This window comes from Ctenocephalides felis, unplaced genomic scaffold (genome assembly GCF_003426905.1).
Source record: "Ctenocephalides felis isolate EL2017-DRISC unplaced genomic scaffold, ASM342690v1 CF-g0.4_SCAFFOLD_03571, whole genome shotgun sequence".
In the NCBI taxonomy this organism is placed as follows: domain Eukaryota; kingdom Metazoa; phylum Arthropoda; class Insecta; order Siphonaptera; family Pulicidae; genus Ctenocephalides; species Ctenocephalides felis.
The window spans coordinates 29,594,201-29,617,403 of record NW_020539725.1 but is presented as its reverse complement, the minus strand read 5'-3'; the positions used below and the strand labels follow the sequence as shown (position 1 = coordinate 29,617,403).

At 28.6% G+C, this 23,203-nt stretch overlaps 1 protein-coding gene across 5 annotated transcripts in view; it reads left to right on the top strand.

Moving 5' to 3' along the window:
• LOC113385359 (disheveled-associated activator of morphogenesis 1) overlaps nucleotides 1-23,203 on the top strand; it is a 340,934-nt gene that overhangs the window by 80,277 nt on the left and 237,454 nt on the right. The window contains exon 1 of one of the 5 annotated variants that reach the window (XM_026623205.1): nucleotides 21,487-21,523. The exons of the other annotated variants lie outside the window; for them this stretch is intronic. The gene's annotated coding sequence lies outside the window, so the exon portion shown is untranslated. Of the gene's footprint in view, nucleotides 1-21,486; nucleotides 21,524-23,203 lie in introns of those variants that run through there. 5 annotated transcript variants of the gene reach the window in all.

Genomic DNA, 23,203 nt, shown 5'->3' with positions numbered 1-23,203 from the left:
AATTTGATGCAATTGTTCTAAATGTCATGCTTCGTATAACCCGAACTAATACTAGTTATTTCATTGTGAATATTCATTATAGATGTTAGAAAGGGCAAAATATTCAAGATCATTTATGAAAATTTATTTCGTCTATTATATTTGACCATTTGATACACTTCATATAATTTGATACAGTTGAAATGAGAGTGCTTTATTGTTTGTCAAAATTTTGATTGATCGCACCAATGAAAAGTTTAAGGCATTATCATTTATTATAGTAAATGATATAATGTAATTTGAATTTTTGCATGTCATGTTCAATTTGAAACTGGCTGTTGCCCTATCGTAAGAACTTGGTTTAGCCCAGTGGTCCCTCTAAATGTTCATGTCTGATTCGATACACACTTCGGCCAGCTTGATATTAAGCAATTGTGATATCAGGTGTTTGTTTAACAATGTAGATCTAAAAACATGGTATCAAATGAAAATAGCCGTTGCTACAATACATATCTCATCGGTATTATATAAAATATATAATAAAAATCTCATCAGTCATAGAATGATCAACTAACTTGGTTGTATTTTAATAATCACTGGATAAATTAGTATTTAGTGTTTATGAATAAATCCTAAATATTTAACATACTTTGATTAATGAAGTATCTGCAACTGCACATAGTTTGACATGTCATCACTTTCTTCTGTCAGAACAAAGATCGGTATTCTATTTGCTTAGTTCTCTGCGTTCTAGGTGAAAAAAGGTTTTTCCTGACTCGAATTGCTAATGAGACAAACAATTTCTAGGTCACTGCAACAGATAACTCATAAATACAGATTTCCGTATGTATAGTAAATACTGGTATAATAAACACAGATCATAATCCATTGCTCTTCCGACCTTCACAGTGGAGTGCGAAACTTCGACTTCGACAAACACTTGCGATAAATCGCATACAATGTTATGTTGCATTTTATTCTGGCACAGTATGAGGCCAGTTTCTGGAATGGCTTAATAAGGCCACAAAGATAAATTTAACAGATAAATGGCAGACTAAGATTTGACGAGGCTGAACTTTAAATGCAAACAACAGAATAGATTTGATATTTTACTGTCAAACCTATTTCATAAAATATAGAACTTCTCAATTTATTATGCCTAATAATATATTAAATCGCTATCTTCTGACGGCTTACAAAAAGTTATTGCTGTATAGTGGATTTTTCCAAAGCATTTCATCAAAATATTGTATCATTTAAAAATAATACCCTTTTTATAAAGTACTGATTACTGGAGTCATATTGGTTTCTCATGATCTAAATTGAGTACTATCATTCGTCCAAAAATGTTGAATTCCATTAAATATATATAATGGTCTATAATTTTATATTTAAAAAAGCCTAAAACTATGGAATTGATCAATATTTAAAATTCTATCATTATTAGATATTTTTCAGATGTAATAGATACATTACTAAGTTCTGCCCTGGTTTGTAACATATGGAAAATCTGCTCTAAACATGATGTAAGTAGTCGTGTAATAAAATTATAGACATGAATATAATTTACTCAAATAATTTTCTATCGATTTACGAATGGCGGTAGTCGTGTAAATACTGAAACTATAGACAGGAATATAATTTGCTCAAATTATTTTCTCTCGACTTTATAGATAGCGGTGATACTAAACTACAAAAGCCAGTTAAGTAAATTTATTGATATTCACCAAAATACATATAATTTACCTACTGCAGATATGGATAGATAATGGTTGAACATGGAACTATTTGATAATCGTGAAATTTACCTACAACTATTTTAGAACAAAAATTCATTAATTATAAAAAAGTTTTAGTTGGTCGTGGGTTTGTGATAAAAACTTGGTTTGGCATCCAATAGTTCAGGGTTCGATACTCGTCTCGTTCAGCTTGGTAACCATCAGTAGAAATATCAAATTTTAACTTCATTTCCAATACAATATTGAATGCAAATAGTTTTTCTGATAATAAAAAAATTGTTTGACTATTGTTTAAGCATCTAGGCTATTTTTCTATCTTTGTCCAACAAACTCTGATTAATGCCTAGTTCGTAACCTTCTATTTTTATTTGCATTAACAATGATAGATCATTGTATATCTATAGTACAAAGATATCAGTTAGGCACCCCTATGTTACATCTGGTGTACAATCTACTTTCCCTGCTTCCAGCCCAGTATCTGAGCTTTAAATTATCTGCATTTATCTTTCTCGTGCAAGTCAATCAAGTCGTCAACCTAGTCTATTATCTATCGATATAATAATGCTGCAGATACTCTTCCAGCAATATAGGTCCAATCAAGTTTTCATTTCGTCTTACAAAGCTTTTTGTCTTTCGACTCTCTCATAGTACTTCCTTATTTTGTCCTACAACATTTTATTAAAAAGAACGTTTTTAAAAACTAGGCACTTCTCTTGGTTTTTATATTTTTGCGTCTTTACAGAACCATCAAATATAGCTTTCAACTAGTTTTTTTTTTCTCAATTCCTGAATCAAATTTTCTTTTATCATATTTGACGATGGTAATACTAGCCCGGATTTATAAAGTTTAAGAACTCGAAATGATCAGTGTATTTTTAAACCAGAAAGCCTACCGTAAGTCATTTGCTTTTATAATTTGCGTTGTTTTAAAGCTGTTGCCAATTGCATAACAAAAATACCGAAAACAATTGCAAATTTTCACTACTACCCGTTAATAGGCGTAACTCGTAGAAAGTTTATAGATAGAAAACATTGCATAATTTACGATCATATATTATTTAACTTAGGTGTCGCGATGTTTGTCCTTTATCGCATTCCGTATATACTATACTAGTACTATCTAAATATTTCTTTGTGCACTTTGGAGTGTGACAATCACTCGGTATTTGATTCGTTGCGACAAATCGGCTGTCGGTGTGCTCGTATTTTAGCGGTTCTTCTAATGTTGTAATTTGTCGTGCCGCCTGTCGCCGCCAAACCGGCCGGTATCATTGACATAGTGGGAGATCTGGACATTATTTTATATTAGATATTATATGTACAAACGAGAAAAATGATAGGAAATATGTTTACTAATGGGCCCAGCGGTGGCGTAATCGGTACGGACATGGGCTAGCACAAACTAGAGTCCCGGTTTCGATGGTTCGAAGCCCTCCGTCAGCCAGCATGATGTCAAATTTCTACTTCAGGTAGATCTATATAAATTCAAGTAGAAATCGTCTTACATGGGTAAAGCAGCAGTATTCACAGTCATAACAGCTAATATAACCGCCACACATAGGAGTTACATAACAATGAGTTGTCTCATTTAAAATATCACCACGATTTTAAATATCACCACCAATGGGGAGGGGTACAATTCATTTTACGTGCTCATTAATCACGTGATCGAATTCAAAGATTGGGCCAAAGGGACCCTCTTCCCCTTGGCGATGCGTGGTAATATTCTTCCTCCTCTTCTACCAAACACAACGTGTACTTATAGCATCTAGAAAAAATCGTAATTTTTTTGGTTTTTTTTTAATATTGTATTTTTTTAAAATTTCGTTAAAAAAATAAATAAACGTGATGCCTTACTAGGTCTTTGCCCCCCTCCTCTCACGTGATATTTTGTGATCTTTGTCAAGGTAAGACTTCCACCTTATTGGTTCTCAAGATAATATTGATTTTAATAATCTCAACTAATTAGAATTATAACTTTAATTGTCAACAATCAATAAATTATCGTCCTAGTCAATATTAAAATACGATATATTCATAAGGATTATAATGATGTTTTATTTATATGAGAAATCTTGACATGGTTACCAGAGAACGGTCTATGTTTTGATAGTCTGTAGGCAAATCATAATATAAAATAAGAGGAAGGATAGTCCGCGGATCCGAATGCGAATTAAATGCCAAAGCGCACCCATCGCATTGCACCGATGTGCACCAGACTCCATTGTGTCCACACAAAACAAAACTAAAGCAGGCATGGTCGGATAATAAAATTATTTTTAAAAATTATTAATTAATCGAAGTTTTTGTAGTTTGAATTTTTATGAATATTTGAAAAATAACTTTGAAACTTGCTAAGCTCTGAGAAAAAATACTAATTTAATTTTATATTACTTTATGAATATATTTTCTATAATTCAATTTCATTATTTATTATATTGATTTTGTTTTTTTTTTGTCTATTCGTTTTATATTAATATTTCATCAGTACACGTGCAATGCAATTTGGGCATACTACTTTATATTGTTTACCTTACCTGATGTTTTTTGACAAGGACTGACTGATGTGCTAAGGGTTCTGCATGATATTGAATTGTAAAAATTAGAAACAATTTTGAATTTAAAATTGAGTCAAATTATTTGCATTAAAAAGCATTAGGTGCTATAGTTGAATTTATAGTGACCCTATAATTGTGTGGCGTTTAAAATTAAAATTTAAGCGAAAAATTTATTTTATTGAAGCATTCTTAATTTGTCTGAAGGTAATATTACACATCAGTGTTACATTCTGGATTAAATTTGAAATAATAATTGCTTCATGCTTTATATTTTATTTTTCTAAATGTATATTCATTTAAACTTTTTTTATATATTGAAAAAAAAAATCCAATATAGCACATATTGCAATCGTTTCAGTCAAGCCTATGAATCAAACAAGTTTTTCTAAATTTATTTTTATTCTAGTATAACACTTTAGTAATGCGAATAATGGAACATATTTGAAACTCTTTATTAGAATTGAGACTTCGTCAAATATTAAATTTAATTAACTATTATCTGCATTTTTTCATTTCATTTCATTTAAAATATTTTTCTTGTACTCAAATAAGTATACTGCAAAATTTCATTGGAGATGTTATTTTATAAAATTAAATTTTTAAACAAAACTCTCTTCATTTTCTTATATTTAATTTTATACTTACTTAAATCTAAACGAGGTTTGGAACCATTGTTTTTTGTTTGCATTCATCCACCATGGTCTTGCAAAGTTTATTTAATATACATATTTTATTCTGTTAGTCGTTGTTTAATAAAATGACCATTCGGTTTGAATGGCCAAAAAAGTATTTGTTGAGATAGGTTCAAAGTGTTTAAGAAGTTCGTGATCTATCTGGATGCTGCCGAACTCTATTGAACACTTGCACTTTGCCGAAGGACCAGATATATTTAGTTGTTGGCTATATCAGACCGTTTGAATAAAAATAAAAGATGTTGAATAACTGTTTGATTATTGTGTATTTAAAATATTAAGATTTATAGATGATTAGATAGAGGTTTGAATTAGATGTTTTGGATTTGAGTGTTAATTTACGACTGATTGTTAGCTATATGAGATTTAGGTTGATACTAAATTATGTAGATTTTATAATTTTATATATTTTTCTGATTGGCCCATTTTGTGGAGTTAAGGACACCCCATTACAATTTTGGAACCAATCAGTGGTTATTACATTTATCAACCGAACAGGTATTGGTTGATAAATTGCATGATACGAAGAATTTAAACTGGATACAGGTAGTGCGAATTTCTTGGAAATATAAGGATGATTGTATGATGTAGTCAGGGACAGGTGATAAAAATTCTAGGAAAAATGGATTACTGATTTTGCGACAGGACGCGTAACAATGAAAGGGATGAATGAGGGTTTATTGTCGCTATCCTGCATGGAGATAATAAAATATAATTATTATACCAGGGTTGGCAATGACGCGTTAACATGCCCCCGGACTTAAAAAATTATGAGGAATTAATTATGAATATTTTTTAACGTTGCTTAATCATAGTTTTATGCCATTGCTTATAACAATGTTAATGTTTTGAAAGTTTATAGATATCACATGACATGTGATGATAATATTGATAATAGATTGATTAATGATAATGATAATGGATATAATGTTAGATTATTCACGGACACTTTACTAAAGTCTTTAAAATTGTCCAAATGTTCAAAATGATTGTACTGACACTTCACTAGAGTCGTTAAAATGCCTAAATGTTTCGCATGATTATTGATAATTGACACTTCACCACACTATAATTATTTAATGTTTCAGATAGTTTTTGATTATTCGGTAATACACAAATTGTTTTTTTATGTTTAATATTGATCATTTTCACTGTTTCACAATGTAATCACACAAAAGTTAGTTATTAGATTTTACAATGTCTTTGTTTAATTTTGCTTTTACCACTCGAATGATGATGCCGTCCTTAGGGTGCAGATTTGTGATAATGCCTAATCGCGGTCGTAGTGGTTTTAGAATTTAATCGAGGAATAGTACCATACTACCGAATTTAGCTTACAATAAGTTTTGATGCATTTTTGTGCGTTTTCTTGCACAACCGCTTCTGATGATGTTGCCTTGTTCTCTGATGAAGTTGATAGCTGTTGATAGTTGTCAGAGATTTCAAGCACGCATGGATTTAGGATTGATGTTGGTGGTTTGTCAATTAGGAAATGATAGGGGTTTGAAGGATTGTAATTATTTGGATTGGAACCTTGTAAAGATAATAGTCTAAAATTCAATATTGTTTCAATCTGTGTTAATAATTCGCGAGATTTGCTAGAGTTTGCGGTAAATTGTTTTAAAGCTAATATAAAAGATTACGCGATCAAATCGTATATTACTTCGATGTCGATAGCTTTGGTGACAAAACACACGAACCAATATGTATATGCTTTATACTTTTTATGGACAAAGCTATGGCGATCTCTTAATATCATAAGATTGAATATTTGCACTGTTGCAGCTAAGATTGATTTTTTATTAATTGTTTGATTTATAGTGATATTTTTAGAATTAAATTCAAACCCTGTCTTGGCTAAAGTTGTAATTGTTTTATCGCCGATATTAAGCCAAGTATTCTGATTGTTTAAAAGATTTTGATAGTTAGCATTAGAATAATTTACGTTGTACTTTGCTTGATTATGTTTAGTAGTTAGATTTTGTTTATTTAAAATAAGTTTTTCTGTTGCATTGACTTTAGTTGATAAGTCAACGTCACAGAAGATGTTTTTAATAGCATCGTTTTTTGGATTTTGAGTAAGATTCTTATTTGTTACTTGTTTTATTTGATTATTGAATTTTAATAATGGTGCTGAGGTAGTGTCTCTTATTACCGTAATTGATTTAATGTTGTTTTTAGGTTCAAGATGTTCAGCGTTATAATTAGCTTGATTTAAGTTAATTGTTAGATTTTGTTTATTTAAAACTAGTTCTTCTGTCGTATTAGCTTTAGTTGATAAGTTATGATTACAGAAGACGTTTTTAATAACATTGCTTTTTTGATATTGAGTAATATTCTCATTTGTTAATTGATTTATTATTTGATTATTAGAATCTAATAATAGTACCGACGTAGTTCCTCTTTTTGCCGTATCTGATTTAATGACGTTTATAGTTTCAGGATGCACAACGTTTTTAGATTTATTATTATTAGATTCATTGAGAGTTATTGATTCAGATGGAATCGAAATATAGTTGTTTAAAGTTTTTGTGTAATTGTTTACTATAATGGTTTTACTTTCGTACCGCGATTTTAGCAATTCCCAAACATTTATATAGTTGTCCGCGGTAGCAGGTAAGGAATCGATTATGTTACCTGCTTCGCCTTTCAAGCAAGATTTTAGGTAAGAATATTTTTGAGAATTGCTAATATTTGGGTCAATATGAATTGTATAGAATGAATTATAGAACTGTAACCAGTTAATATCTGTACCGTCGAAATGAGGTAAATTAATTACAGCAAATTTATTATTGTTTGTTTGATATGATTTGTCACCAAGGCTACTATTTGAGCTAGGATCTGTTTTAAATGTTTTAATAATTGTTATTAAAATTACACAGCATTTAGTATAAGTATCATTGAAATCGTAAAATTCTGTATCTATCAAAAAGTCAATGTACTCTTCGTCATCAAAATGATTTGCAATTTGAATTAATATTTCTTGAAAAGTATCTAAAGAAGGTTTTAGTATTTCTAATATTTGTTTAAGCTCTGATATATCTAACTTGCTACTCTCATTTTCTCTTATTCTTTTACAAAAGCTATGGATTTGCGTCAAACGAAATTTCATAAACTCTTTTTTGATATTTAAATTTTCTAAAGAATCCATATTAACACAGATCTACTACGCAAAATTCAAATAACGATAGGTAAAGATAATGAATAGGAAGGATTAAGAAAAAGGAGTGCTTAAATTAGACTGACCTTTGTTGTCGGCATTCCGTGTCCTCGCTTGATGTTAAGCTGATTTGGATTCAGCTGTTGTTTCCTTGATAATGCGCTGCAGTCCTTGATAATTATGCTTCTTGTTGTTTCACGATAATACACAAGGCACTTACACTGAGATTTATTGTTAATGTTGATGTTAGTTTGATTTAATTGTTTGAATTGTTGTTGATATAATCGTTGTTTAAATTTGATTTTAGATTAACGTTCATGCGATGCAATGTATTATGTTAAAAGATGATTTAACTAATTACACTGTGCACTATAAGTTTTAGATTTTAGATTAATGTTCATGCGATGCAATGTATTATGTTAAAAGATGATTTAACTAATTTCACTGTGCACTATAAGTTTTAGATTTTAGATTTTAGATTAATATTCATGCGATGCAGTGCATTATGTTAAAAGATGATTTAACTAATTACACTGTGCACTATGAGTTTTAGATTTTAGATTTTAGATAAAGGTTTTTAACTTAATATGCGATGCAATGTATTACACTAGAAGATGAAGATTTAAATAATACACTGTGCACTAAGTTTTAGATTTTAGATTTTAGATAAAGGTTTTTAACTTAATATGCGATGCAGTGTATCACGCTAGAAGATGAAGATTTAAATAATACACTGTGCACTAAGTTTTAGATTTTAGATTTTAGATTTTAGATAAAGGTTTTTAACTTAATATGCGATGCAGTGTATCACGCTAGACGATGAAGATTTAAATAATACACTGTGCACTAAGTTTTAGATTTTAGATTTTAGATAAAGGTTTTTAACTTAATATGCGATGCAGTGTATCACGCTAGACGATGAAGATTTAAATAATACACTGTGCACTAAGTTTTAGGTTTAGATTGTTTCTTTCACTTTCACTGGTTGATCCGGTTCGAATGGGACCAAAAAATGTTTATTAAAATGACCATTCGGTTTGAATGGCCAAAAAAGTATTTGTTGAGATAGGTTCAAAGTGTTTAAGAAGTTCGTGATCTATCTGGATGCTGCCGAACTCTATTGAACACTTGCACTTTGCCGAAGGACCAGATATATTTAGTTGTTGGCTATATCAGACCGTTTGAATAAAAATAAAAGATGTTGAATAACTGTTTGATTATTGTGTATTTAAAATATTAAGATTTATAGATGATTAGACAGAGGTTTGAATTAGATGTTTTGGATTTGAGTGTTAATTTACGACTGATTGTTAGCTATATGAGATTTAGGTTGATACTAAATTATGTAGATTTTATAATTTTATATATTTTTCTGATTGGCCCATTTTGTGGAGTTAAGGACACCCCATTACAATTTTGGAACCAATCAGTGGTTATTACATTTATCAACCGAACAGGTATTGGTTGATAAATTGCATGATACGAAGAATTTAAACTGGATACAGGTAGTGCGAATTTCTTGGAAATATAAGGATGATTGTATGATGTAGTCAGGGACAGGTGATAAAAATTCTAGGAAAAATGGATTACTGATTTTGCGACAGGACGCGTAACAATGAAAGGGATGAATGAGGGTTTATTGTCGCTATCCTGCATGGAGATAATAAAATATAATTATTATACCAGGGTTGGCAATGACGCGTTAACAGTCGTTATTAATATTTGCACGATTAAGCAACAACTTTTTATTAATTGAGCAATTAATTTGAACATGTCCCATTCGAATAAGTACAGGCTTGCTGAATTTTAAATCATTTGTACATAATATAGTATTGCAAATGTTCTCGTATTATTTATGACTGCATTGTATGTCACTCGAACAGGAATTATGAAACATTTATTGCATTGTATTTTTACAGAAGACTTGCGGTTAATATGATTTTTTCGGCTATGAAATAGTAATTTGTCAAATGTAATGATTTAGGTTGTTTGTAGACTATTATAAAAATCATCAACGACTTTCTTAAGGAGGTATTTGCTTACATAATACGTGTTATAGAGTACATACATTGAAATAGGTATCTCTCTTCATTTTTTTGTATTTTAAATTTCTAATTAATGTTTTTTATGATATGAATTTAAAGAATTCCTATGATTGTTTTAATTTTTTGGTGTCTTTTAATTCAAATTTTAAGCCTTAATTTTTTTTGTAAAATCGTGTATTTTGGTTGAAGATTCAGAACTCTCAAGGTGTTTTATGACAAAAGTTTTGTGCTTTTGAGGTTTTGGTATTGTTCATCTATTATTTACAAATATATCACATAAAACGGTTAAAGCTACAGTTGATAGATTTTTTATCGTATATAAGATTCAATTTGATGGTTGAACCTATTACTATTCTTGACAAATAAATTATATTTAAATTAAATCTTTGTTATAATATTAATAATTAATATTCCTACATTTTATACACATCATAACTTACTTCCAAGAAAATTTAAATCTTTCATAGTACTCTGTAATAATGCATAATACCTAACTGACCTTAATATCTCCGGCTTTTACAAAATTGATGTAATCTCATAATTTACCAACACGTCTTATATTCATAATCAGATATTTTTAACGGTGTTTCTGTGCAATATGAATCCCATTTTGCATTTTCCACTCCAAAATTTCTCGACTCAGAAATTCAACTATAAAGGATATCTATTGGCATAAATTTAAACATGTACAAATAATATATTATCAATCAATAACAAACTTTATAAGTATTCAATTTAAATAATTTCTGAACTTATTATCAATATTACTCTTTTTTCAATATGTTTTGCTATTGATACCTAATTCTTAATTGATTGACATAAAACATAAATAGGTAATATTGATTGAAGGCATAAATAAAATAGTACTTTGCGAACGAGTTTTGAGATATGATGATTTTAAGAAACAAATTAAAAGCATTAGTAGGAAAAAATGCTCCTTAATATCAACAAAACATTTATGTCTAGAATAGTAACCAGTTACTATTCATAAATGTTTTTTGTCATCTGAATGTCTTAACACAAAAAAGGGATACAAATGGGTAAACTCTTTTTTGGTCTTAACATTACACATTGTCATTTATAATTACTAAATGTTTTTTTGCATTTTAGAAACAAGATTGCAATTGCATCTTGAGAAATAAAAAAAAATCTGCATGTTTTCTCCATACCAAGTCTCCTCCATAATTTAATTTTTATATTATTTAGGCAAGTTTGTCAGTCATCTGAATTTTTTTCAATCCTAAATTTTATCTGGAAAGCATTGGAAGCATCGAAAAGAAAATGCTTTCTATCACGATTATTTTACGTGAGAATACTGTCCAAACCAGCTCTATTTTTTCTTCAGACATCCTGAGTATAAATACGCAGTATTCTGACATAAAATAATCGCGATTAAATTCATAGCATTTTTCAATACTTTCCAATGCTTTCCAGATATAATTTTGGTTTAGAAGAAACTCAGATTATTGACAAGCTAGCCTAAATAATATAAAAAATACATTATGGAGGAGTCTTGGCATACAGCAGGATAGAAGGAGGACCAGGTTTAGGTCAGATAACTTATTAAAGATAGCTAATATTTATTATATTACATATAACATATTTTTACCAATTTATTTAATAGCGAACTATGAGCTATGTTTGCTATCATTCATCCTAATTCCTAGGACTAACTAAGTAATTTTTCTCGAGAGAGCAAATCTAGGGCGGATGACTACCCTTTTTATGTGTATTTTGCCATTTTTATGTGTAGGATTTCTTAAGGCATATATATGTTACAGCAGAGTCCATGAAAGTCGATTTTTACTTGAAACTATATTTTGATATCTATAACCTCAAATAAAAATTTGATATACTGCGAAATCGAATGGAGATAAGACTGATCGAATTTTGTACTAATTAGTGTTAATCTAGATTTTTAACCCTTACATCACGATAGACTCAATTGTTAATTTTTGATATTTAAAATATTTTTGTTAGCATAAAATTCCAAAACTATTTAAAATCGACTAAATTTTAATAAATAGCAATTTATAACTCAACCGATTAAATGAGTTACAAATACCACGTTCCTTCGTTAGGAATCAATAACCAGATAGATATCGAAGTGTCCAATAAATTCAATTATCTGCAACTCCTGTCGAGTAGATGATCTTTATGTTTCCACAAATCTGTGTTAATTTCTGTGCATTTAAAGTCAAATATATCACGAATACCGTTAGTTAGAAGCCCTCCCAAGCAATCAGTTAGGAACGCGCATAGTTCTTCGGACATGGTTCGTCTTAAGGTTCGCACGCCCACCTTAATAAAACACTATTATTTATCTCACAAAGTTTAACAATATTGTTCGTAATGACGGAACAGATGTTAATCTACTATGATGAGTCAATAAATCGTTAGCAACAAAATAAGATTGAAATCTTGTGAAGGCGCGGTTTTTATATGTTGTTAGATAAATGAAAAGTATTGTGCGATTATGTAAAGAGTTATAACATTTTGCGGGTGATAGGGGAGACTTAGTTACGTTGTAATAATAATGACACTGTTCATAACAGCCAAACTATACTGATTTCGAGATAGGATCCAGAGGTAGAAAAATGATGTACTCGTATGTTTGTTCGAACAAGTTGCCATTATTGCATTGAGTCAGCGCCCTATACTAACATGGTCTGTAGACTTGCTTTGCTTTGCTTTTGAAGAGTAAAAAGTGAGTTTTTATTTTCGATTTTTTTAACAGTACGTGTCACTTGCATATAAATAGATAGATCACTCTGTTTGTTATTTTACTGTAAGTACCAGCAATTAGTTTTTGTCCACGTAGTCAATCACCGGTCATAACGATGTTTGTGACAAATTTTGTGGGTTGTGACATATATTTATTATCCTTTTCGGGTGAGGACTAAACAGGTAAAAAATCTAACTTGACACAATCGAACCCCCGTCTTCCCTACATCATGCAACTATTATTAAACTTTTATTCAATCAACTTGTTTCGATATTAATTTAATGATTTTTACAGTTGCTTCATGTTTACACCATTTTATCAATTCAAAATTTCTGCGAAATGGATGTTCGTCGAAATTTTCAATTTAATTTTATTATAGGCAATCAAATTAAAAGTGAAGATTAATTCATGCAGATATTCTGAAGTTTCATCATTTTTATTCAGAGTACTAAAATTTTAAGTACTAAATACGCGCAGATAAAAGAAATTATGAAATTAATAATAACTATTCTGTTTTGTAATTGATAATCTACAAACGCTAAATCTAATTGTAAGTGAATATATTTCAATAAAAGTGAAATTTCATGCAGTACACATATGTAAAACATCGAATTAGTTTTTGGTAAATTAATCTAGTATAAGCAATAGTTCCATGGCGTAACGGTTAAACGCATTGCCTTCTGTAGACTGCACTGTCCCGCTTTGGACAACCTGGTATCGTGCAGTAGTGATATCCATTTTTACTCGATAGATCAAAAATATGTTTCCAATTGAAATTACCCCATTTTGGGCACTGTGGTGTGAAATGGCAATGGGAACTCTTTTACACTATTCTTCCTTGAATCTAGTTAGAATTGTAGACCTGCCATAGAGCTGTACCACCCATTATTTATTAATTATTTCTGAGTTTAACAAAAAGCTTAAAATTATTTTTTTAATTACGCAATATATTATATACTAAATATATTTTGTTGTTAATTAAGAATATTTGTTATTGCTAATTAAGAATGCTTTATTCTTATTTAATTAATTTGCGTATAAATATTCTTAATTTGCAACTAAAATATGAAACACGTGTATAAGATATTATATATTTAAAATTTTAATGACCTGAAACAATTATTAATACAAATTTGTTTTTAATTATTACTGTAAAATGAAAATGTGTGGAGCATTTATAGAATTTTTATAATCATAAGTATGCAAATTTGTAGAGGTCAAATGTTTATTTGAGTAATTTTCAATTAATTTAATCAATAAAATTAGTAAATTTCAATTAATTTCAATCAATACAATTTTGTTATGTTAATCATCATTATACCGGTGGAAATGATTATGTATAAATATAGAGCTCAAATTTTGATATAGTAAAAAAATCTTTAGTTGTGGAAAGGAAATTGTTGTTAAAATTACTTCTAAATTTTTCTAGTTTTTAATAAAAAAACATTAATGAATGTTTAATAGGCCTACTTTAATATAAATTATTAGAATTGATTATTTGAATTATTAATTATTATAATTAAATTAAATTAGTAAATAATTTATCGAAAGTATTTTTTTCAATTTTCAGAACTTAATGATGAGAATTCAACTTTATGTTTAACCTAACTATATATCTTGATGTATTTTTATACACATGCAATTTTAAATGCGTTGGATTAAAAAAATTGAATTAAAAATTATAATTGTAAACAGAATTATTTTAGTTATCAAATTCAGATATTTTATAAAGCTGTTTTTTTTTTGTAACTCATATTATTATTCCTTTCACAATTTTTGAGTTCACTCATTTTTAAATTTGTCGTATTATTATATCTAAAACTAAACAAATTCATATAATATTTGTTAATAAAATAAATAGTTCTTGCAATTTTCTTTGACTTTTTAATTTATCTAAGTTTTCCTAGGTTTTTAAGTTACCTAAGTTTTCGTTTTCATCATAATTAAAAAAAAAACATTCAATCATCTTTGTTTTATGGAAAAATCAATGATACTTATAGAAATATCATATCCTCTTGTATATTAAAAAAACTATAATAACAAGAATATTTTTTCTGATTATTAAATGTAATATAATAGGTCTTATGATATTGTTTTATATAACCGTTTGAGGTCAACCAACTTACAGATAACCAACTACAAAAAATATTTGATAATCACTTCTAAAACAGCAAAATTCCTAAAGTAATCATATTCGAATATAAATGATTATTAATCGTTCTTCTGTACGCATGGGTCAATAAAATCCAAAACTTATGATTAACATTATAATTATCATTAACATTTTTGTTGTTTTTTTTTCTTAATATTAATTGGAAAATTTGCTTTAGGAATTTAAAAATTGCCATTAATATGCTTAAAAAAACATGTTTTAAATCATGTTCCAATTGATGTAAAACAAAATACTAATTATGACGCGGTAAAATATTTTGATAAACTGATTTGCATAAACAATATTTTTAACTAATATGAATTGAATTTATTATGTTTATTGACGTTTGCATTAAAATATCTTAATTGGAATCATTCAACATTCTTTATTGCGGCAATCAATAATTTGCGAGACATCAAAGCTAATTTTTTACAACACCGATCTCGTTGAGATTTCGATTATTCCCATTTGATTAGACGATTGATAACAGCTGACTCGTTAGAATAGATTGAATGAAGGCAAATAAGGTAGAAAGTGGAATGTTTGAGAAGCGCTGCCGTAGGCGTAAACGTGAGTGCGCGCGACACAGTTGTATGGCCTAGATTTGCATTAACCTACTACTAGAATACTATAATATTTAGTGGATTCGAACTATAATTAATTTACATTTAAATTGAAATTTTATTACTCTGCATGAAGGATTTATGGAAAGATGAATGATGGGTTATAATATTGAATGAGATGAGTACGTGGTTACTAATTTTGCACGATAGTGTGTGGGCTTCAATAAATTTCTCAACTTGCATTAAAGAAAGAAATGAAATATAATTGAATTATAATCTTAAATTGAATTATGTACTTGTAAACAAATGCTTCCAGAATATATAATCATGAGGGATTTGCCTCTTTTCCAATTACAATTAGCGTGTACAAGTCATTTGTTCATTTTCCCATGCAAGTGCATTTTGTTTTGTTATCTCATACAATTTTGCATAATGTACTTGCAAATTATTCTATATTGATAACAAATTGCACATGTTGATGTAGTTTATCAACCAAGTATAAATCAAGTATGAATAATCATTCCGTTGACGTCTAATAGAAAAAATCGTCAAATTGAAAAGACAACCAACTTGAAGAGCGACGTAGTTGAGAGATAACATTTCAACTGTTTATAGAACTCTTAGTTCTGATTTCCAATAAAAAAATGAATACTACTTGCATTATTACACTGCGATTAAGCAACTCTTTTATTCTCTTATAATTAGTGTTATAAATCGATGAAATACAATTAGAATGTATAAGGTTATCCGCAAACTTCTCCATAGTTTTTGAATTTAGTTGCGATGCTTGTAAAACCAACTGTCCAAATTTCAATTTTCTTGTTTTTTTACTATATTAGGTGAATGATTTATATTAAGATATAAAATACCGAATATTTTTTTTTTTCTGATTCGTGAAAAAAATAACAACTCCTCAAACAATTATCTAAATTTAGCAATGATTTAAAAATTTTTGTCATGACGCTTGTAATCGTCTATCTTCTGATATGTAGATAATGAAAATAGAGTTTTTTTTAGAAATGGGTTATCTTTGCTTTCTACAAGCATCAACATTGCACTCCATTGTCCTACTTCAGAAAACATTCAAATTTATTAGCCATTTCAGAGCATTAAGTTATTTTTCATATTGCTCTAATGTTTTCATATTGCCTCTTCAAATGCCACAAGAAATCAAATAATAATATCGAAAGATTTCTAAGGCATATACGAGAAATGTGAGTGGATTTCGTGGCAGACGAGAACATGAGAGACAAGGTGAAGATGAATCTAAAATATATTGTTAATGGCGAAGATGGAATATTAATATATTTTTTGTCTATGATATGCAATAAAGTTTTTATTAATGTGCTTTATTAAATTGCAACTAATTCACAACAGTTTATTTCATATCATTACAATACTTACTTATTTCCTTATTTAAGTTATGAAAAGTAGTTCAAGGGTCTATATGTGGTCGATTGTAAAGTAAAGAAATTTAATAAACTGAGTAAATTTTGATTAATCTGCAATTAATAAAATAATAAATTAATAAAAAGTGCGGTAATAAAACAAAATTGGCCCTTGCAATGACTATAAACTATAAGCGCACTCCATAACGGCATGCGCTGCATCCGTCCTAGTCGCTCCACATATTATATAAATACTATGCAATAACACATCATGGTTACACTAAATTCAACTAAGAATTCTCAATTCACAACTTTTCCATAAAATGAACAATATTCCGCTTTAACAATTACATACAAAACTTTGTATTACAACTCCAGGAACATTCATATGTGGCATGATTTGCAGTGAAAAACCATCCATCTAATTTTTGTTAGCTGCTTCTTTTACTTTTATACTCATACAACACACTTCCACATTTGCAATCAGTTAGTTATCTTTTATACTAAAAATTTTCTAGAAATATTTTTTATGGCTAAAATACGTTTGCTATTTTTACTAGCGTAGTATTCGTGAAAGAGCTTTTGAATCTTGATGCTTGATTACCATATAGTATTTTGGTTTAAACTTTATCTGGGTTCGGATTCTGTTCTAAAGTTGTTGGCTCCTGGTGGTCCTAGTCCTAGCTAATACCCAAAAGCGTTCGAAGCGTTAAGTGTTCCTGGTTCCGGGTCAAAATTGGACTGTGTTTCTATGAACTCTTAATTTTTTTAAAATGTTTGTCCGGATCCTGAAATCAATTATTCCTTACAGTTCTAGTTTAAAAAGTTCTCGTTTAAAAAGTTTTATTTTAAAGCTATCATCCAAAATTGTTTGCAACACAAAGTCTTTCGAACTTCCAACCATCTTCTAGCTACCAAAATCTAAAATCGTTAGGATAATGTCTATATTCTAAGTTTCCGATTAGTTCTGACACCTGCTTCTATCGATCTGGCGAAGTGCAGGTCGCAAACATTCATCTTCCTTGTATACATGTGTTCGCTTACCATAATACAATAAACTTATGCTGCACTATCACTTGTCTTATGTCTTTTCTTTTAACATTTCTTTCCCATTCACTTGTATGAGTGAGTTTATAATAAGACAGCTGATGGAACTTGCTCAATAGGTATTTTTAATATAATATTGATAAAATTTAAATTCATGACTATTATCTTCTTTTTGGAGAAAACTTTTCATTCTTAGCATTAAGGGTAATCATATTTTTTTGCAGTTTTCTTATATTAATTTTATCTTTTAAATCTAGTGTATTTTTTAGTCTTTGTGGTAGAAAAGTGATCTAGCAACTATTCCAGTTTCGATACCCATTTTAGTCAATTTGATGTGAAGCAATTATGGCATCAAATATTTATTTGAGATCATAGACTTTGTATTCGATATCAAGTTACATATTGTTGCAAAATATATTTAACTCACTATTTGAAATTTATTTATTACAATCTCAATGTTAATGGCCAGTCACTGGATTACCTTCTAGGAACACTAGGTTAAGGACGGTGTATAACAACTACAGAACATATAGTTTGGATTGCAGTTTAAATAGTAAGGAAATATTTAAGAATATATAATATAATATATTTAGAATATAGTTAGAATTATTTTAGTCATCATTTCTATATTATATAATTAAAAAGTGCTGTTAAACTCTCCAGTTATAAGAATAAGAATTCATTATTATATATACTACTTGTATATAAGGATAACAAATTAGAAATAGAATATTGAATATAGAAATTCAAAATGAAAAAAAATATCTAAAATTGCAAAATAAATTATTTATTTAGTTTATTTTTAAATATATAGCCCACTGATTAGTTCCAAGGGATTTATGTGATCCATTACAAACAAGGCCATATGATCTGTAAAAGACAAACCAGAGTCAAATAAAACTCCCAAGTCTCATATTTTATCACATCTAGCTATGCAGGCGTTAGAGATTTTATATTCAAAATGTATTTGAACGCGCTTATGTAAAATACTAAGAATTTTGCACATTGAGATATTTAAATGTAATTTGTTATAGATACACCAATAGTGGAATGAGTCAAGTTGAGATTGCAATAATTAGCATTCATCAATAGAATTTATTTTGAGATAAATTCTATTAATATAATGAGTATTACTGCCCTAGGGCAAGTCCGTGAGCTGAGTTAAGCTCCAACCCCTTTCAGGAAAAAATAGTGTGAAAGATTTCCCATAGCCATTTTACACCGCAGTGCCCGAAATGGGCTATTTTCAATTGAAAATATTTTTTTCTCTATGTTTTAATGTGAAATGGAAATTGCTTCTACAAGATTTCAGGTTGTCCAGAGCGGGGTGCAAACTCAGTAAAACTTCAAATGACATGATCGGTTTGTCATTTTGGACTTGAATCTTTAGTAATTGTTAATTGATAAATGAAATAATATTCGTTCACACAATGGATTATGTTAAATAATGCCTAAAGAAATATTATATTCACAATTTCATTCATAATGTAATTGTGTTTGAAGAACTTCATGGAATTAAAATTAGCATACATTCATTGACTGCTTGTTTTTTTTACTTTTTCGCTGGCGATATAATCTAATTCTTTGAGCAGCTGTAATATCTGTCTTTCCTATAAAAATATTTTCCATTTTAATAACTTTAAAGATTTATAGAAACTACGAATAATATAGAAATAATTTCTAATCAATAAACTTACTAATCATTATCCTTATTAATCAATATTTCCAAGGAACAGGGTAAAATATTCTTCAGATTCATTAAATCAAGATTTGTACTACGATATAACTTTAAAATGTTTATTCATCTATACCGATTTCCTTGTTGATATCGGAACGCATACAACGTTGATGCCGGTACTAGGCGTAGGAATAGTGTTAATAACTTCAAAGATTTATAGAAACTACGAATAATATAGAAATTATTTCAATTATTTATTGAATATTATTTTTATTATAATTATTTACGGGGGACAGGGTAAAATAGTTTTCTAATTTAGACATTTTTTACAATCGTTACATCACGATGTAACCTTGCTTAAAATCTAATGACATTTCTATATATTGCTCCTCGGTGATATACGCCGGTACGCATACAACGAAAGATCTCTATTCACTCGACACGGCGACCCACATTGAAAATCACAATCGACCCGTATAGAAATGATTTCATCGAGAGCGAATGACGAACAGTTCGGGCGTAACGGACTTCCGTTGCATTTTCACAGATTTTCTCCCTAGTCGCGCCTAAAGAAGTTTTACTTCGAAAAGTGAAACTTCAAAACTGAAAAAATAGTCTGCCAGAAAAAAGAAATGAAGGAAATACACAAGGTTATTAACCGAAAATTTTAACGTGAAACATGGGAAATATTATTGATGCTGATGATTCACTTATATGGATCAATTTCAGCTTTGTCATGATTTTCCAGATGTAAGATGAAAGTTATGTTCTAATCTACCATTTTAATGTACATGTCTGAAACTTGAATATTCTAACCCTTTTTACTCGCAAATTGTACAATTTATTCGTATTAAGTGAATATTCAATTAGTCTAAAAATTAAAGTTCAGCCAATAAAATTGTTCTATGTTTAAAGGTTCCAGTAAATTGGAATTGTGATCGTTTCTATTTGCTCAATATATTTAATAACTGAAAAGATGTTTTTGATCATACAATAGCCGCTATGCATCAAAAATAAATAGTATCTCATTTAAAGATAATTGTAATCAGTTTATTGTGTTCTCGAAGAATAATATTAAATATTCAAGCGCTCCGGCTATCACCGGGATATCCCCACCGAGCTCAAGAAGCGCTGGTAACATGGTAACCCTCTCTTTCGGAACGATAGGCGCTATCGATGCACTCGGCGAAACTACTGTCCATGAATCAGTGCCATTCTGAAGTGCGTCCGGAGTATTTACGTGCAGTTTTCATTAAATTTTAGAAGAAAAACAATAAAAAAAACATAAGGAAAATTTTGTGAAAATGTGAAGCACCAAAATATATATTTTTACAATTTTTTTTGGACTGAAAAAAAAACTGAACTTTGAAAAAAAAATCTTAAAATTTGGACACTTATTAAATTATATAAAATCTAAAACAACAGAAAAAATATGTTGTAAGCTAAAATTTTCTTACATTAATCTTGTATCAATTTACCCAAAATAATTACTTTTATTTCCCTCAACAATGGAGAGATACGAAAAAGTCTGTTTCTATTTGAAACGCGTCGAAAAGGTCATAAGAGGAATTTTTCGCCTGTAATTCTGCATAAAATTACAATAAATAAATAATTCCATCATATTGGCTCTTATAATATAATAATTCAGTGATTGATTAATAAAACAGCAAGAATTATCTTATGTGCTAATTGTTTACTTGTGTCATTTTTTATACAAGTGGGTTGCAAAAAAACTGATTCAAGATGAATATGTGCGCAAAGGATCAAATTAATATTTTACTGGAAAAATATAATGTGGTATGTTTTTATATTATTATTATTAATTTTATACTTATACATAAGAAATTATTGATTTCAAGGAATTAGTTTTGGTATTGATTATAAAAAAAATTATTGAAGTTGAGTTGTGTTGAGTTGTTTGAAGTTGAGCTTTTCTGAGTTTAGTTGGGTTTGAAGTTGAGCTTAATTGACTTGAGTGAATTCTATAAAAACATTTAATTTAGAAATACTAGTTATTTCTTTGGAAACTTTTGATTAGAAAAATGAATAGAAAAATGATTCGTGCAATTAACAAATGCTTATTTTCAATTATGATTTTTTATGTATTTTGTTTTTATGTCTACTTAAAGAATGCGCGCTAAGAAAGTTAATCAGTTTATATAAAGGTTGTAATAAAATTATTTTTTTGTATCTTAAAATAAAAATATCTTTTGTAGATATTTTTGTTGCTAATTTTTTATTAATTATCTCTGGTTCGATCGTTTTATCATGATGATATCATTTCATGTATATTATTTGTTGTTGTTTATTTACATCTCAATTTTTATTTTTAAAATAATAGTTTCTTCTTCTATCATTTTTTTTTTCAATATTATATAAAGATTTAAAAATTGCATATTCTAGTACTTTTTTAATATCTTTCTAATAGTTTTCCAGTACTTTTCTAGTACTTTTTTAGACTTTAGAGACCTTAGATAAATAAATATTTGTTATAAATTGTCGATAGATTTAAAAGTCTTTACTGCAGATTTATGAAGATTTTGCATCATGCTTCTCAATTAATAGTTTTTAATTACTTTGTTTGAAATTAAATCATAAAAACCTCAGTGTATTAATATCCCAAGGATTTTTTTCTTTGTACGCGTAGTATACATAATAAGTACAGGAAATTAAATTAAAAATATTTAAATATCATTTTTAAGGCATAATTAAAATAAAATTATTAAAACTTGTATGACAAATTGCACGTGCCATAATAAACGTACTCTCTTGAGATAATTATAAAAATTCACAATCGATTTCTTTACATAGTAATTTGTTTTGTACTAATTTTTTCAAAATTAGTGCCTTTTTCAGTGCATATTTTGTTTTTGTTTTCTATGCAGTTTGTTTCTTAATTGACAAATATAAAGAAAAAACTATCACATACTATAACATTTCTTCGTAATATTTTGGTAAAGGTCCTATATCTTTAAAGAGATTTGTGTATATAATATTTAAATATAAGTCTTTTTAATTAATATATATTTAATATATATTTAAGAATAAAACCTTTATAGAAATAAAAGAATAGATAGCTGCACGACAATCTATCATAATTTATTTACATTACATTACGTATGATTTACAATCGCTATCTTATAAGATATGCCTGATAAATCATTAAGTACATTAATTACAAATATTAATCAGTGTTAATTTCATATTCATCAATTGTAAATTTTATAATGCCAAGTTGCATGCACTCCCGGTGGTATTTCGATGTAATTTGATGTCTTCTGTCGAGTATGTTAATTTTATGCTTCGACAATTTGATAAAAAGCTGACGGCTTGACTCTCCATCGAGAAATTTCTATCATAAAACGATTTTGTTATAAATAAAATACGCCTGAGATTAATTTTATTTTTACTAAGTTTTGCCTGTGATAGTTTGAATTTTTGCGAAATATGTCGTGCAGGTGGAAGGTTTATGCAAAT